The sequence below is a fragment of the Garra rufa genome, chromosome 8 (assembly GCF_049309525.1).
Source record: "Garra rufa chromosome 8, GarRuf1.0, whole genome shotgun sequence".
In the NCBI taxonomy this organism is placed as follows: Eukaryota; Metazoa; Chordata; class Actinopteri; order Cypriniformes; family Cyprinidae; genus Garra; species Garra rufa.
In genome coordinates, this window is record NC_133368.1 from 8,207,602 (window position 1) to 8,227,118 (window position 19,517).

The window sequence follows — 19,517 nt, forward strand, 5'->3', positions numbered from 1 at the left end:
GATAAATTGAAAAACTATTTTCTTTTATAAACTGGAGATCTCCATTCTGAAGAAAAAAAGGAATAGAAATCTAAACAAATTACGTAATTTACTTGTGTTTCTGACAGAATGTTCATTGCTTAAAATGAACAAATACTTTTAAAACGTGCAGTTGTCGCCACTTCCTGGAAGAGAATAAACATTACTCTACATTAGTGTTGTCAAAAGTCCCGGTACTTCGGTACCAAGTCGGTACTTAAATTAAAACGTTACGGTACCAGGTTTTCTTAAGTACCGGTGGTACCGACTATCCGGTCAACCCGGTTCTTAGCGTGCTATGCGAAAGGTGCGCATTGCACAGTTGCGCTCTCTTCATAAAGCACGGCCGGTGCAGTGGCTCTGAATCCACTTGTTGACAAGAAAGAGCCAGGCATGCTCCAAATATTGTGGATTTGCGGCTGAAGAAAGCGAACATCATAGATCATCAAATAAGCAGATTCGTATCCCCTTCCACGAATAGAAGACTGTATAGACAGAATTGGAAGATCTAACTTTGTAACCAAATTAGACTTGCTTAAGGGTTATTGGCAAGTGCCACTTACAGAACGTGCCTCAGAAATTTCAGCATTTGCTACTCCAGATGCCTTTCTTCAATACAAGGTGTTAGCCTTCGGTCTTCGAAACGCTCCAGCAACGTTTCAACGTTTGATGTGTAAAGTACTGTCCAATGTGAACCATTGTGAAGCTTATCTTGATGATGTTGTGTGCTATTCAGAGACCTGGGAAGGTCATTTGAAAACATTAGAAGAAGTGTTCACTAGATTTAAGGAAGCCAATTTAACACTCAACCTTGCCAAGTGTGAATTTTGTCATGCTACTGTTCAATATTTAGGAAAGAAAGTCGGCCAGGGTACCGTAAGACCGGTAGAAGCCAAAGTTACTGCCATTGTTAACTTTCCTGTACCTCAAACAAAAAGAGAACTCCGACGCTTCCTGGGCATGGCAGGATACTACAGAAGTTTCTGTAGGAATTTTTCTGACGTAGTGAAACCACTTACTGATAACCTCCGTAAAGCTGTTCCATTTGTTTGGTCCCCTCAGTGTCAGGTTGCTTTTGATTCTTTGAAGAATTTGTTGTGTAGTGCCCCAATTTTAGCTGCTCCCGACTTTTCAAAAGCTTTTAAACTTGAGGTTGATGCTAGTGGTACTGGTGCCGGTGCTGTACTGTTACAGGAAGATAAAAATGGAGTTGATCATCCCTTGTGTTTCTTTTCTAAGAAATTCAATCGCCACCAATGTAACTACAGTACAATTGAGAAGGAAGCCCTCGCCCTTTTGTTAGCTTTGCAGCACTTCGAAGTTTACGTTGGTTCAAGTTCCCAACCTGTTGAAGTTTTTACTGATCATAACCCTCTTGTATTTTTGCAAAAGTTTTGTAACAAAAATCAAAGACTTATGCGTTGGGCTTTAGTCTGTCAAGATTTTAACTTGGACATCAAGTATAAAAAGGGCAAAGATAATGTTATTGCTGATTCGCTGTCAAGAGTTTGTGTATAAACCTGAAACATGTTTAATCTTGTGTATGGGGGTGTTACGTCCCTTTTTGTTTTATTTCTCTGTTTTGGGAAGTGCTTTGCGTCTTTCTGTGCAGGACGAAGCTGATTGGCTCCTGTAGCCTAATTGATGCCACACCCTGCCTGGTCAGCTGACTCCCTGCTGCCTATAAAGACTCCACCCTCACTTCCTGCTGGAGCTCTGATAGCTCTGATGCTCGTTTGCTTGTTACTTCGCCCTTGCTGTTAGCTAGTCACCTGTGTTAGTAAGATTGAGAATCTGTGTGTGAATATTTGAGTGTGTAACAGAGTGAGTTTGCTTGTTGTTAGTGTTCTTAGCCCTCTTTGTAATTCTGACTTCTGCCTGTTTTTGACTCTGATTCTGGATTGCCCTTACTGGATTTGACTGCTGATCTTTAAATAATTGTAGACAGTATTATTGGGGAGGTAGGGAGACCGACGCCATTTTTTGTTTGATTCTTTTATTGACTGTTTTTCTGTACAGGGAGTTAGGGAAGTGATTTGTATTTTCCTTTCTTTTCTTTTGTAAATAGGTAATTTAGAGGTATTCAATTGTTAGTTATTTTTGTTTGTTATTTTGGCCTGGTCGGCTCCTGAAGACATAATTCCCCCGTCTGTATTGTAAATTTCATTATTTTCATTAAAACATTGTTAATTCATTTACTTCGTCCTTGCACTCTTTCATGTTGCACCCCCACCCTAGACGGGGGCGTAACACTATTTGCAAAGTATGTCGTCTCTCAAAAGTAGGAAACACATCAAACTTGACAAAACCTTAAAGACCGAATCCAGGATCAAATGAAAGTTCAAGTAAGGCAATCAAATTTCATAGTTAGAGCTTCTGTTACGAACATTACTGCATATTTTAATTTGAATGTCAGATTGAAATAAACATCACCGTATGTGTAGTTAGTCGTTAGCATAAGTGCGGCTAACGATTTTGAACTATTTAACGCTCCTTTAACTTTTATTAGGGTAAAAAAAGAAGGACATGATGTATTTACTACTTTTACACACAAAACCTGTGTATCCAAAATATGTGTGTCGTTAACAATGTTTATGTCCTTAATATCAGTCTGTCAGAAAACTTTCTTATTCTTGGCTGGATAACTCTAGCAGTTAAAACACGTTTAATCTCCTGTTTGGTTTGGTGATGCTTTACAATAAGATCAAATTCATGCATCATCTAACATAAATAGAGTATGTGACAAACATATTTTTACAACATTAATGTTTGTGAATGTTATTTAATACAAACACATGATCATTCATGTTTGTTCATGTTTAACACATTTAAATGATTTTACGCATTAGTAAATGTTTAAATTAGCCTACCTTAAGAGGACTAGTTTCAATGTAACTTCTGTTTATTGTTAAATCATGTTATCTAACAAATTAAATCTTATTGTAAAGTGTTTTACTGCAGTTTCCATCTGTGATAGACACTTGGCTTAATATATGTAATCTTATCTAAATTTATTATAAAAGCTGAGGTTTGTTATTAACTGAAAATTAATATTTTTGCTGGTGTCAATGATCTAATGTTGCATCTGGTCAGACTTAGCCCACTGCTTACCTTAAGTATATTATACTTTCTTCTTACAGTTGCAGATTGAGGAAGATCATGAAACACCCCAGCAAACTCTAAAACAGACAACAGTTACAGATGTTTTTCAGCAGCAGCAGAAATATGACAAAAACTTTTGGGTGAAGCTTGTTTTCATTTTTTAATGCCTGTAATTTTTTTTGTTGTTATTTAATTACTTAAATGTTTGCAATACTTTTATTACTCGTGGAAAAACTTGAAACAAAATTTTACAGTATTAAAGTATAAAGAATGAAATCAGTGTTTTTACATTTTATTTTGTTTAACATTATTAATAAAAAATAGTGCGTTGTTTAATTAATGTTACTGTGTTTTACTTTGGTACCGAGAACCGTGGATTTTCACTGGTATTGGTACCGAATACTGAAATTTTGGTACCGTGACAACACTACTCTACGTGTTAGAATATACTTTCGTTTTGATCGCTATTGTAGACAATAAGTGTTGTACCCAACTATAAGCTTTTATCCCAGTACTTATGTTATTTAAATGTCTGTAACAAATAAATGATGATGATTATGTGGTTAAAAAGACTGAAACCACAGCAGTAAGAATGCAGATTTGAATGTCTTCAATAACTTTCACATCGTTAGTGTCAGTGGAGCGCGTGAATCAGTTGTAATAGACACCGCTGAATCCTTGTCATTCATAAGATCGCATGGGTGTTTGAACAGAGATTGTGATATTTTAAGGAGTAGTCAAGCAGCTCTAATGTAAACTGCAAAATATTTTGCAATGATATCGTCACGTTCTCACGACACACCGGAATATCGCGAGATATCGTCACACCCCTATCTGATACCCTTTTTCCCTTACCGATACCTGGGCTCAGGGTATCGGCCGACACGGAGTACTAATCCGATACCTGGGTGTGTATTTCTATATACAGCTGTAGATACTACTAACCCTATACGAATTGATAGAATTATTTCATGGTGTGCTTCAGACTTATCCCTTAATAAAACAAACATTCGTGATATATACAGTGAACTAGAGTATTTTAGATGCATGATGTTATCGTTTACATGGTCATCAAGGATATGCAGAGCCAATGTGGGAGCCATGCCATAGGTTTTCAAGTCTCCATTTTAATCAGTTTACACTGAAACCCAACCCTGGAGTTTTCAAACTAAAATAGTGTCTGCAGCATTTTTCGAAAATCTCCATTTTCGAAGGTCGAAAACTAGAGATGTTCCGATACCCTTTTTTCCTTCCCGATACCGATTCCGATACCTGGGCTCGGGGTATCGGCCGATACCAAATACTAATCCGATACCTGGGTGTGTAATTGTATATACAGCTGTAGATAATACTAATAATTTAATTTAATTGTGTGCTTCAGACTTATTCCTTAATAAAACAAATGATATATACAGTGAACTAGAGTATTTTTATTATATGACATACATTTGACAGTAATATTTTTTCATATAGTTAGTATTACTAATCTGGTTTTCTGACGTACATCAGCCCTGTTTATAACAGAGAATTTTGGCCAGAATTTGAAAGATTCTCACTAGATCTCGCAGCAACCTTATTCATTGTGCGGCATTTTCAAATGCTCCTCACTGCATCTCGCAGCAGTAACAGTGTTGCAAAATCAACGTTGGCTCCCGAATAAAGCTGTTCGGGGTTTGTGCAAGTTTGTTTGCATTGCAGTCCAAGCTGATAAACGGTCAGCGCTGAGCAGCTCCAACGTGTCGTGTTAGTTTCACTTTCGTTTCGCGTGCCATTTTATGTTTCTCATCTGAGACAGAAATGGCAGAGCTTATAAGTTGAACAACGCGGTGGTCGCGCCAGTGTGACCGCTCACGAAAATTAGTAACACTGGCAGAAAAATTGGTCACAGTCTGGAGCCCTTTAATATTACCGCAAGTGTCCCGCGCGCTTCAGAAACAGGGAGTAAACAAACCACGCGCCTGTACAATTCATTAACACAGAACCACGCATTAATTCATATTTAAACAGTCGGTTTTTGGCTTAATATTAGTCCATATCACGATTTGATTTAAGTGTAATGAACTACCTTTGATTAATGCATCAAACTTTGACAAATTCCGTGACGTTCCGCGTTAAACTGTAAGTTCCATTTTGACTGGATTCCGCGATTCCGTCCGTGTTTTCCGCATCGCAGAAATCATAAAGCCCTACATATGAGACATGCCGCCGTTTTAGCGGACAAACTGCTAGCACATTTGTATTTCTTCTTCGCTGCTCTAAACAGTGGTTGCTTGTGGCAACACTGTTTGCATTCTGAGCCGCGAAGAAGAACTGGCTTCTGATTTGCTAGCGGGAATAACATATCTTAAGAAAATGGTATCGGATCGGTACGTGGGTTCAAGTACTCGCCGATTCCGATGCTAGATTTTTTTGTGGTATCGGCGGCATTTCCGATACTAGTATCGGAATCGGAACAACCCTATCGAAAACATCAAAGTAGTGTAAACGATAGGCGTAACCGTAGCAAAAGTCATGCGTTTTAAAATAAAAATGCATTGGTGTAGACATAGCCTAAGTGGCTCTGATGTCAGAAGAAAATGAAGACTCTTATGTTCACTTTTACATCCAAGTGCAAAACACCTGCATTGCTTACGTGACTTTGTTGTCGCTACAGCTGAGCGCGGAGAAAATGGCGAACAACTGGCAGAGGGTGGAAATATGCAAATACAGGACAGTCTGTCAGCGTTCTTGGGCAGGGCCTGAGCAGTATAACATCATACTGCCCAGAATATCAAAATGGCTTGATTAATTGGGATGGTTTAGTATTTTGGGGGATTAAAAAAAGAAAAAAGGAGTGAATGGATTTTTGAATCATTGTACGGTGGTTGTGTTCACACACTGCTAAGACGTACATTTTTGTACATTTTTTTAGTTGTGTGGAATTTCAATGGATGGACAAAAATAATAACAGAATTTTAAAAATATCTTCATTCGTGTTCCCCAAGACAAACAGACACCTTTTGCGTTGGAAAGACACAAAGAAACCTCTTTTAAAACACCCAGTCAGTCAACAACATAAAACTGTCATCAGTAGACATCAGACTGTGCAAAAACACTAGTGTTGTATTATACGCCTCAACAAATGGGTAGCTGCACCATTAAACGGCAGGACAAATTGTGCTCAAATAGCCCACAAAACCTTTGGTGAATGAACAATGAAGAACTGAGATTTTGGCTAGTGTGTGATAGCATCCATTACGCTGTCTGTTCCTGCTCTGGCGTTTGCGCTGTCCTTCTGAAATGACCTTGTACTAGTTAAGTGATTTTATTGTTTGGCTGGTTATGGTTACAGCGGATGTTGTGTGGTAATTACATTTCACTGATATTCTTTGTGTACACTGGGATGTAATGACTTATGACTGATTAAATCTGCAAATCAGCTGTGCTGAAGTTCTTCACCCTGCTGCCTTTTCTAATTACCTCAACCTGATTGCGGCTCTGCTGTTCTCTTTTTTTCAATAGTGAAAAACACCCACACAACCAAGACTGCTGTATTGCTTCAAAAAAGGAAAAATGCAAGTCTGCTGTGAGACAATGTCACATTCAACATGCAAAACAAAACCCCGTGGCCAATTATAGACATAAAAGGTTCAAGAGAGGGAGAAAGGATGAATATGAGGTGTTTAGGATTGAAAAATAACTAAATTAAAGCTTATATTAGTACCACACTATTAAAACAACACCACAATATGGTTTCAATCCAGTTGACGAAACGGTCACCACCAATATGTTACCAATCGTTAACTACATGTAGCTACCATAGGGGATTTTTGAAACTGCGAAATGCGGAAGAAACTTTGCATGTTAAAATGAGAAATGCACATATATTAGACCAGCGTGAAATCCTATTTTTGTAGAGTCCTAGATGATGCTAACAACAAACCGCTATAACATGTTACATGATGCATATTGAGCATATAAGACCTGAAAACTATTAAAAGACAACAGTGTCCCATTGACCCCACTTACAATCTATACAACATAAAACCCGCATGATCATTGATCAGGAACTGCAAGATGCAGTGACGGTCAATAAGCCACATATCTGAAACTTTTATCTGACCTAGTGGACAATACAGCCTGTATGTGTCAGGTTTCATTTGAAAAACGTACTCCAACAGCAATCCTACAGCATCTACAGCCAGTGTTTTCATATGCAGATTGTTCGGTCTCTCCTCTGAGAGCTGGCCTGGAATCGGGATATCTCAGGACTCACGAGCCACGTTAATGCAAGACTGGTATATGATTGCAGATAACTTGTTTTAACAGATCATCGTTGATTATATATTTTTCTTTGTATTTTAGCAACTGCATTCTAAACTCAACATTATGACAAACCTAGAAGTCATTAAGACTTTACTTAATAACCAAATTTTCCATCTGGCATCACAGGACACAAAGCACTTACAAAACACTGCAATCCATTCAGTATGAATGTCTGGAATTAAACAGCGCAGTACGTCAATACTTAATAGATTGATTTTATTTTTTAAATGCATTATCTTATTTAGTCTCTTATATAGGGTTGCAGTGTGTATATGTGGTTTTGCTTTTTGCACAGTGCAGGCTTTCTATCTGGTCTTGTTGTTGTGCTACTGCTAGCGTAAAACCGCATCCATAGTCTCTAGACACTATTTCCTATTATAGGCAGTTTTTTCTCCACACCAGAAAATGTCCCATTGTTCTTGTGACTTCATCTGGATTGAGTCTGTCACACTGCTTGTTGTTCTTGTCATGCTGGAAAATCGCCTACATTCAGCCACTAAGCCCAGATTCACAGACAAACTCATACATAAACCCTCCATAGTCTTCTACTGCTCTTGATGTGGCTATACAAAATAATTAACAACAACACCAATACATTTTTCATCACCTGAGGATAAGCACATCATACATCGGCAACCTATGACGTGTAAACAGCTGCCCGAACGATACAGAATTGATCACAATAATGCAAGTAGACCAGTATTATTATTGTGAATATTAAAAATGTGCTTTTAATAGTTGAAATAAACTAGAAATCAATCTCAGATGTAAACAACAGCATGGACTGCACAGTTAATGTACTACTGAATACATCGCTCTGCTAATTTATGCTGTCTAAAACGTGGAAACGGCTACATCACATAGAGAAGGATTTAGGAAGCAGGAAAGGGTTAATAGGTGGCAAAGATACAAACAAGCAGTATTCATTAAGATATTAGCCTAATATTTCACCTACCTGACCGGAAATAAGAACACGAACGCTGTCAAGATTCTTGTCCTGGAAATCCTGTCCGATTAGTCCAACCACAAACGCCTATTGTTTCTCAGACAGTTTTTTTGCACTCTTCTCCTTGATTTGTTCTAACTTTTGGCAGTCTATAATACTCCAAAATGTTTTTTTTTTTTTTATTCTAGCCAATTAGTACAGCAAAACATGACAATAATTGATCATTTTCAGCAGCAATAATCAGCAAAATAAGCTAATTACATTCAAGTCAATAGCATTGTTTACGTTCAGTGCTGCCATTATGGCCAATTGATGACACATCATGAAAACACTATAGAAAATATTTACATACCATTATGATGACAGTGAAATTGGCTAATTAAACACTTTAATAAACTCACTCGATAAATATGAACTTGAAATGACTTTAGAAACAATCAAACCTGAATGAGTGTATAGCTTGTGTAGCCACCATCGGTACACATATACATATACATATATAAAATGATTTTTTTTAAACAAATAATGTATAGAACTGGAAAATGAATTTCTATTGAACAACAACGGAGACCGTATTTCAGAAGACCCGATCAAAATACTCGCTTTCAATTCCATCCTAACAAAGGACATTTTCTGCATGTATCGATGCATCTACACACACAAGCACACGCATGCATGCATCCATGTATGCATGTTTCGAGGATCTTACAAGACTGAAATATGGAAGTGAACCTAACGTTACTCATTTAAAACTTCCACCCCTACCACACAACCAGCACATGTTCTCCCCAGCCTGCTCACCTGGCAGATAAAGGGGTCTTGCATATCCTGTAGATGCCATCAGACTGCACTTCGGGGCTGCCGTGAGGTATTTAATTGAACTTCAGCATGCATAGCAAACGAAGCGCCAGTGAACACAGAGGGGAAAGGGTTATGAGGCACACTGAACTCAACAATGCGTGTGTTTTGAACGCGAACACGGGGTTTACAAGCAAAAGCACTCAGTTGTTGTGCAGCCATCACTGCACAGCTGTATCACCCGCTACAAATAATATCCTACCGCGTCTATTTCTACATTGTATCCACAGAGGCGACAGAACAACGTGGAGTAGATGACTGCGAGCATGAATGTAGCTCAATAAAAAACAATGATGCAAAAAACCTAACCGTATCCTAATATAATTTCCATTATATAGTCAACTAACCGCCGTGATTTGAGAGCTATTACATCTTGCGTTGACAAATCGCTGCTAATAACGGAGTGGGAGCGCGGCTTACCTGAGAAATCAGCCCGCGTTCATTGTTCTGTTAAGAGGGAAATATATTCCTCTCGATCCTTTCCAGCCGCTATTGTTTGCGTGCTTTGATAAAGAGAGAGCTGGAGGCGCGCTGTGGGATTGGCGGTGCTGCTCCAGCGGTAACGGAGGACCGTGTAGTCGATGTCTTTGATTCCTCCAGCTCTCGGTGTGTTTGATCAGATGAGTTTTGCGGAGGGGCGGAGTCACCGAGCTGCTTCTTTAAACAGAGAGTTTGATTGACAGCGGCGCTCTAACCATCTCAGCCGCTCTATTGGATTAGCGAGGTTTCAAGGTGATATAGCGAATATCGTACAAACGTATAGAGGGTCTCTAGGCATGTTTTGTTTTTGTTTCTTTTACTATTTTTAATGTATAGCTCATATGCAAAAAGCATTTAAGCGAGCGGTTGCCGTGAGCGATTGTTTAAGACCACGTGTCTTTTTTTGGACATCTAGGCTATGCAGTTAGGAAAATTAACTTTTAGCAGATATACGCTTTCTTACCGATCTACACAACCGTTTTTACGGGATAATATTGAAAATTCGTTTTGCTAAAATACCGAGCGGTTTCAGTAATCATGTTTGAGGTCCCCTTGTGGGAAAAAAATGTCCCCTTTACTAAACGTTGTGCACTTTCAAAAACTACTTGAATATAATATTCAAAAATAAAATGTTTTACTTTATAGTACATTTCATTTATAGTATATATAATAGTATGTTTTCATCCTTAAGTGTATATTGAAGCAGTTTTTGAACATTAATATTTGTAATGTTTTTTTTTAAAGTCTCTTCTGCTCACCAAGCCTGCATTTATTTGATCCAAAGTAAACCAGTAAAAAATTATAATTTTTTTAGGTATTTAAAATAACTGCTTTCTATTTAAATATATTTTAAAATGTAATTTATTTCTGTGATCAAAGCTAAATTTTCAGCATCATTACTCCAGTAATCAGTGTCGCATTATCCTTCAGAAATCATTCTAATATGCTGATTTGCTGTTCAAAAATATTTATTATTATAATTAATATCAATATCAATATTTATATTATATACATATATAATTTTTTTTCTGGAAAAGAAATGATGCTTTAAATTGATCATTTATAATGTTACAAAAGATTTCTATTTCAGATAAATGTTTTTCTTCTGAACTTTCTATTCATCAAAGAAACCTGGAAAAAAAAATCACTCAGCTGTTTTCAACAATAAGAATAAATGTTTTTGAGCAGCAAATCAGAATATTAGAACGATTTATGAAAGATCATGTGACTGGAGTAATGATGCTAAAAATTCAGCTTTGAAATCACAGAAATAAATTACATTTTAAAATCTATTTAAATAGAGAATCATTTTAAATAGTACAAATATTTCAGAATTTTACTGTTTTTGCTGTACTTTTGATCTGCAGGCTTGGTTAGCAGAAGAGACTTCTTAAAAAAATAAAAATCTTACTGTTCAAAAACTTTTGACTGGTTGTGTATTCTCCTTTTGATATAATATTTGAAGTTAATATTTTAAAATATACTAAACTGCAGCTCCTTCATTACAAATATGCAAAAACAAATATATTAAAATAATTGACATATACATTTCAAAAGCATGACAATAAAGAATAGTTTAAATTACTATTAAGTGCTTGTCAGTATGTTCGACAGTGGACTTCAACCATATTTCAAAGACTATAAAAGTAATTCTGCTGTAGAAAAGTGGACCTCAAGGGCTAGAGTCGAGAACCAAGCACAGTATATCTGCAAAACTGACACTATTTTTTTTAAGTATGCTAAAGTGTAGTTCTTTTTCACAAGCTTTATGAGTGTAGAGTCTCTTCAAACTATGCTATCCACAGATTATATAAAAAAAGAAAAAGAAAAAAAAACTTTAAAGATTTTTGAGGAAACCCACAGTGAATCATCCTTCTGGGTTAGCCTACAAACTAACCTCATGGCATGGCAACTCTATTCCAGCAGCCAATGGTGATCATTGCTGGGTAGAAATGCTGACCTGAAACAACATCACAAAGATGTGTGCCTAAGTTTTCTTGTGTATTTGGTGACATTTATTCATAAATACTTTAGATTACTTGTTTATTTCCATCTTCATGTAAAAGCAGCAAAAACACACCCACCTCCTTTGCAACAACAAATAAGGTCTGCATGCTGATTACTGTAACATGTACTTGTCTATTTTTTTTTTTTTTTTTTTACTTTTTTACTGCATATGCCTATATTTAAGGTGAGACTAGCATGTAGCAAATTGTGGCTAATAACAGCTAATTTATTAGGTCATACCCACTTACAAAGCCTTAAAACGATCCTTGCAAGATTCGGAAATCATGCAATGCATGTGTTCAAAAACTGCTGTGTCATCTGAACTAATGTTTTCATGAAAAAAAAATGCAGGGCACGATATGGCAGGAAGCGTGTGCTATATGATACGCTGTGGTAAAGCACAAGCTAACCTCCTCTGGTGCAAACAGTCTGCCTCTTAATTGTTTCATTACTAAATGTCAATAAGTAAATGTCTTGCCAGTCTGCGGTTATTCATTCATTTGTGTGCCATTACAAGTGATTGCTTCATTGGCAGCACAATTACCCTGATGCAGTGAAATTCCAGCTATGACTGCATGTGTTATTTAATTGCAAAGGTCATCGGTGGAGAGAGACCTAGATGACAATGTTCGCCACGCTGGTAGTGTTGATGACGACGAGGGGAGAGAGTGTACAATTGCTCCTCCAGGGTGATGAGAAAATTGAACCATTTGTTTGACATTGCCATTGAACACCTGCGTGCAAAAAAAGAAGAAAAAAAGATTATGTTTAACCATGTGCGTTTGAGTATGCACAGCTGATATACTGCATGTTAATTCAGCTCTTTTATCCCATAAAGAGCCTGAATTTAAGATCAGGGTAAATTTAATTTATTTTGTCTTTTGGGAAAATGTAAGTATCTTCTGTAGCTTCTGTAAAAAATATGAAATTTAGGCAAAATAAGAAAAATGTACAACAACATGTGAATGAAATAATTTAATAATACAGTTTCGGCTGAAACCTTGGTTTCAAAAGAGCCAAGACTAAGTTTTCTGGGTTAAAGGGATAGTTTACGCAAAAATGAAACTTACCCCATGATTTGCTCACCCTCAAGCCATCCTAAGTGTATACGGTATGACTTTCTTCTTTCACGTGAATACAGTCTGAGTTATTTAAAAAAAAAAAGTCCATTATAAAGCATTTTATAATGGCAGTGAATGGGTGTTGAGATTTTGAAGCAAAATAAAGTGCATCCATCCATTATAAAAGTGCTCTACATGGCTCCAGGGGGTTAATAAAGGCCTTCTGAAATGAATCGTGCATTTGTGTAAGAAAAATATCCATATTTAAAATTTTATAAACCATAATCTCTAGCATTAATGAGAGTGGTGTTCCAGCAGAAGACGTAGGCGTAGGCCAATATGCGACAACCAAGTTTTGTTTACAGCAAAGGAAAACTAGTCTCCTCTTGACTTGTATCGAAATCCATTGTTTTGTTTTGCTCTCTCCACTGTGCTTCTGCGTTCATCACCACGTTCGCCTACATTCTACGTCATCCGCTGGAACACCACTTTCTTGTGTACGACAGTTAGTGGAAGCTAGAGATGTTTTAAATAGGAATATTTTTTCTTACACAAATGCATCGATTCTCTTCAGAAGACCTTTATAAACCCCATCGCAACCCCATGTGGAGCACTTTTTTACGATGGATGGATGCACTGTTTTGGACTTCAAAATCTCAACACTCATTCACTCCGATTATAAAGCTTGGAAGAGCCAGGTCATTTTTTAAATCTAACTCAGATTGTATTCGTCTGAAATAAGAAAGTCAAATACACCTAGAATGGCTTGAGGGTGAGTAAATCATGGGGTCATTTTCATTTTTGGGTAAAAATCCCTTTAAAACCTGGTTTAGACTCTCATCCTGAACATTCAGCCTCCTTTAAAGGCATCTCTCCACCTTTTATCCCTCCCTTCCTGGTAATCCCTCATTAGTCAAAGCCTCCTCTCCTTTCCTCCCACTTTCCTCGCCTCTCACTGGGCCGACTTGTTGGTAGCAGAACAAAGTTATAGCTTCTACTTCAGTATTTTCCGCCTCATTACCTTTCAAATCTATTGAGCTCCTGCATCCTGTACCTTAGAAATGTTACTGCTCTAGCTATTTTCTTCCTCTGTGCTCACATCAAAGATGAGGCGCTTTAAAGTCTCAGCACTTTTGGAGACAGCACATTATGTAGTGAGGGCCTAAAGTAATGAGACTTTTCCACTGGATGACCAACTGTTATTTATCAACAACACAAGCCATTCGTTCACCGCTGTGGTAAATGATCCTGCAGTCTAATAGCTTACTACATAGTTTATTCTCTGTTTCCCATATGCTCTCATATCCGCATTAGCATAACCTTCAAACTTGGATCAAAGAATAAACATCAAGCAGGGGTACCTTCTCATGTTCCTTCTGTTGAATAGCAGCATTATTGTGATCACAATCACTTAGCGTCTTCATTATCATCACAGCCACCAGTAACTCTCCAATCAGCTTTATTATCATCATCAACAACAACATCATCCTTATAATCATCTGCAGAACAGTATATTCTGCATCTGTTTAATATTTCCATTCATTCCGGCAACTCGCAAGCAGAAAAGAAAGGAAATTCACTGCTAATGTTTCCCTACATCTGCCCAGTGCCCTGATTTATTTCTGTTTGTTGTGTTTAAGGATGATAATTAGGGCAGTTAGAGAGCCGAATGAGGAACGGTAACCATAGGGACAGAGAGATTGTGTCACTCAGGCTTTTTTGGCGAGACACACAAAAAAAGACATTTTAGCCATTGAGACCCATCTGCTCTAATCAGCGTCTTCTGATTGAATGTAATGTGGGTCAGTTCATTTCAAAGAGGCCCATTTTAACCCCTCAGAGTCAGTCTTTACTCATCTTAACATGCACATTCAAGCCTTCTGCTTGTGGGGAATCTGAAAAGCTGAATGAAGTGGTTTATTTCTCAAATGTGTTCCAGGCACTGAAGCATATGTGATTTCTAAAGGCAACTTTCAAAGGTTATTGTAACGTCCAAGAAGTGAAAATGTCAGCACCGCTAGAAACCTCTCGCTTTTTTGTCCCTTATTGCTTGCGGCTGTAAAGCTGCTTCAGACGGAGCCAAATGGTGTTGATGGTGTTGTGTATTGCCCAAAGAAAGCTCTCCTACAGTTAGAAGATCACCAGCTGAGCTCAGCCATCCCCTACAGCCTCCTACTGGGCCTCAACAGCCTCTTCCTGCTGTCCTGAGATGGAGCTATTTGGCAGAACCAGCGAAAACTGGTGCATACAGCTCTGCTAACATAAACATGCAATGCCGGGAACAGGAAGTGTTGCACATGCCACTGACATGAGCTCTCACTTCTGAATAACTCCTGAATGGTGTTGCTTTGTCTGTGATTGTGCTTACACAATCATTTGTTTCTTCCACAACACATGGTCAGAGGGGTGTCTATAGAGATTGGACAAGAATAACTTTAACTCAACCCACTTGTGCTCTCATAGATTTTGGCTGAATTTGTCAATATTATATTCTTAAAACAATATATTTAATCTAGTTTTGTAAAATTATGATCATTTTTAAATGGTATGAATGAGTAATAGTTCACCCAAATATGAAAATTGCTTAAGATTTATTCACCCTTAAGCCATCCAAGAGGATTTAGTTTCTTTATTTAGAGAAATTTAGCATTACATCACTTGCAGTGAACGGGTGCCGTCCAAACAGCTGATAAAAACTCCAGTCCATCAATTAACATCTTATGAAGTGAAAAGCTGTGTGTTTATAAGAAACAAGCCCATTATTAAAGGGATAGTTCACCCAAAAATGAAAATTTGACGCCCTGCTTACCCCCAGGGCATCCAAGATGTAGGTGACTTTGCTTCTTCAGCTGAACACAAACAAAGATTTTATCTCAAACCGTTGCAGTCTGTCAGTCATATAATGACAGTCAATGGGACCCATGGCTTTGAGAGTCAAAAAAGCGAAACAATTAGTCTGTGCAAAATCCTTGTTTGTGTTCTACTGAAGCAATAAAGTCATCTACATCTTGGATGCCCTGGGGGTAAGCAGATAAGAATTTTCATTTTTTGGGTGAACTATTCCCTTAAGACATTATTAAGCAACTTAAAACCAGTTGGTTCTGGCCAAAATCTATAATCCATAATATTTTGTGAATTTTCATACTTCCATTTCATAGTTTTGCTTCATAAAATTACAGTTGACCCACTAATGTCACATGGACTATTTTAATGATGTCCTTACTACTTTCCTGGGAACATGCCAGCATTGCTGTCTACGCATGGTCAGAAAGCTCTTTGATTTCATCTTAATTTGTGACCCTGCACTGCAAAACCATTCCTGAGTAGCACAGGTATATTTGTAGCAATAGCCAAAAATACATTGTATGGGTCAAAATAGTGATTTTTGGATATTAAGTAAAGATCATGTTCCACATAGATATTTAGTAATTTTTGCACTTAATTTAAACTTTAAAAGCGATTTTCTCAGAAAAAAAAAAGAAATTTTGCACCCTTAGATTCCAGATTTTTAAATAGTTATATTTCAAGTATAACGCTTAATTAAAAAAAACAAACAAACAAAAAAAAACCTTATGACTGGTTTTGTGGTCCTGGGTCACATTTGTGTGCTGAAGATGAATGAAGGTCTTCAGATTTTAATTTTGAGGTGAACTATTCCTTTAAAGATGCATATAGTACCTAAAATGTACATTTTAGCACCTAAAAGGTAACTAGTGGTACCCTTTGAAAAGGTTACTGCCACAGTGGCAGCTTTTGTACCTTTTGCCTGAGAGTGAGCTAATTTGGTCCCCCCAAAAGGCGTTTTTACAACTAAATAATTTCCTGTTCCTGTGGTGCGAACACACCAAAAAAACAGGTTGCCTACCTCTGCCTACAGCTATAGGAACTATGAGAACCATCCTTAAGTGTGAAAGCCTAGTGCATAAGCTTACTAAAATCTAAACAGTTAAGGAACTAAACAATAGACAGTAATTAAACAAGTGTAAACATAAAAAATCTTAACATCAAAGGCAATTAAACTACTAATGTCATAATTACATTAGACATTGGATGTGTCGTCACACCGACAAGAAGCTGAGAATGACGTGATTTTAAAAAGGGGATATTACTATCAAAGCTTAAAAAAAACACCACTAGCTGGATTCTTATCATTGTAGGGTGGTTGTGTATACAAACTGCAAATACACATTAATGTTAAAACTAGGGATGCACCGATCCTTATCGGCCGATCACTTGCGCGTTTTGTCAGTAAAGCCGGTTCTGTAATCAGCGGTAAATGCCATCAGGTGCGTGATTTCACGTTGAGCCGTATATACTACACACAGCCGTTGTTCACTGACGAGCTGCGCACATTCACACTGATAATGAACATTGATTTGCGCAGCTCGTCGGTAAACAACGGCTGTGTGTAGTATATACGGCTCAACGTGAAATCACGCACCTGATGGCATTTACCGCTGATTACAGAACCGGCTTTACTGACAAAACGCGCAAGCATGATCGGCCGATTCGTATCGGTGCATCCCTAGTTAAAACAACATGTAAAATGAAGTTTAGCATCCGATGACCCCTTTAAATGTTCCCTCACGTCACAGAATTTTTACATCACAGTACATTTATGTCATCACATACAGATGAAATTAAAATCCCCGTCAGTCTGAAGGAATGCCCGCCAAAATTCTGAGATATTTAGCGGAGATCCTTAAGAGAGACATAATGCATTTTGATCCTAATGTCTGGGAGATAATGTCTTATCTTATTAGATCATCATAATCGTGTTGATACACAGCTCCATCATGATCCTCTTGTCTCAGCATCTCTCTCTCTCTGAATGCCCAGTGTGTCAGATCCGGCTCATTTACTTATCAGCTTGGTCTATGATAATGTGTTCATTATCAAATCAGCACTGCCAGATTAACTACTCCTAACTAATGGGCTTTGAAAGAAAGCGTTATCTTCAGTGTTAACATTACGTTAATGCCTTCTGGTATTTTTATCCAACCCATAATTGTTTACAGTATTTCCAGCCGTGTTTGTTCATATCTCTAGTGCATCATTTATGTTATACAGTAAGCGTAACATCTCATCTTATATAAAAAAGTTAATCGGGATGAATTGCCCTTCATAGATAGTCGCTTTAGCTCTAGAAGTCCTGATTAGCTTATCCATAGGCTGCTGCTGTAGGTACTTAGAGGAGGTGGGAAATGTTCCAGTGTAACACCTCCCATCTCTAGAGCCTTCTGACTGTCTGTTAAGTTCTCAGTGATTAGACGAGCCAAGCTCGCTCTCTCCCCTTAACCGGCGGGAACTAGGTTGTTACCATGGCGACAAAGGCAGTGACGGACACGACTGCGTGCGTTATGTGTGCTGGTCCAACATGAAAGTGGCCTTGAGTGGAATCCCAATGAGGAAGGGGAAGTGAATAATCCTGCAATCTAAAAATCGTGCCGCACAGTCACAACCACTCATCTTGGCATATAAATTCATCTGGTGTGGCATGATCTGCATGGAATGGCAATCTGGACATGCTCCGACTTCTAGCCTGCTTGTTTATGCTTATTTTGTGCATGCAAGCAGAGAAGCGTGTAGGTATTTTCTGCATATTTGCCTCATCTGTTATACAACGTGTCCACTGAACCTGGACAGAGATAACCTCAGTATTTTTGTTTCTTCCTTTTATTCTTGTTTCCCCCACCCCTCCCCCTGTGTTGGAGAGCTGCACACATCTGTTTTGAGTGGCTGGTAAGCATTTATGTGGTAATTATGTACAACAGACCATGGTTACACACACAGAAATGCAGCTAGTCTTCATCAGTGCTGGTTTTCCACAGCCTGTGTCTTTATTGTTTAAATGCAATGCAACTCTATCTCTTAAACCAAATATTATAACCAGTGTTTATTCTCTAAACAGGTCATATATACAGTAGATGTAATTTCAGTAGCCATCGCATTTGAACTTGTAATGTTAAATTCAATGCTTGATAAATGTAGGTAGGTACACTGAAAAAAAACTTCATAACAATTTGTAATAACACATTTTAAGTAAATTTTACTGCTGCTGCTCTGTACAATAAACTTACTATTGAGCTTAAAGTGATAGTTCACCCAAAAATGAAAATGTTATGTTTATCTGCTTACCCCCAGGGCATCCAAGAAGTAGGTGACTTTGTTTCTTTAGTAGAACACAAATGAAGGTTTTTAACTCAAACCGTTGCAGTCTGTCAGTCATGTAATGTAGTCAATGGGATCAACGGCTTTGAGAATCAAAAAAACATACACAGATAAAACCAAATTAGACCCTGTGGCTTGTGTTGATACATTGAGGTCTTAACACATGAAACAATCGGTCTGTGCAAGAAACTGAACAGTATTTATATCATTATTTTTACTTCTCATTCACCTCAACGTCCAACTGTCCAGAGAGCGTTCACAACAGCCTTCGTGTTGTGAGGTTGTCAGAGGTAAAAAATGATATAAATACTGTTAATCTTGTAAAACGTACTCGGGTAATCTTTTGTTTTATTTAAAAATTTACAATGTGAGGAAGTGAAAACCGGAATATGTTTGAATATGTATGCTATGCATATTTCCTTACAGTTTAGCATGCAAAAAGCAGCACATCAAATATGTCCAAATTGTAGTATTATTTATCTAATATTACATTTTTTTATTAACATTTTGAATTTGTTTAGATTTTCAGTTTTCTTTTGAATTTTCTTTTTGTCTTTTTTATATTTATA

At 37.5% G+C, this 19,517-nt stretch overlaps 1 protein-coding gene across 1 annotated transcript in view; it reads right to left on the bottom strand.

Annotated features, from left to right (window-relative positions):
- The window catches only part of st6gal2a (ST6 beta-galactosamide alpha-2,6-sialyltranferase 2a), a 111,555-nt gene extending 101,718 nt beyond the window's left edge, over positions 1-9,837 (bottom strand). Inside the window, exon 1 of the mRNA XM_073845405.1 lies at positions 9,650-9,837. The gene's annotated coding sequence lies outside the window, so the exon portion shown is untranslated. The remainder of the gene's footprint in view (positions 1-9,649) is intronic.
- Positions 9,838-19,517: the final 9,680 nt, after the last annotated feature.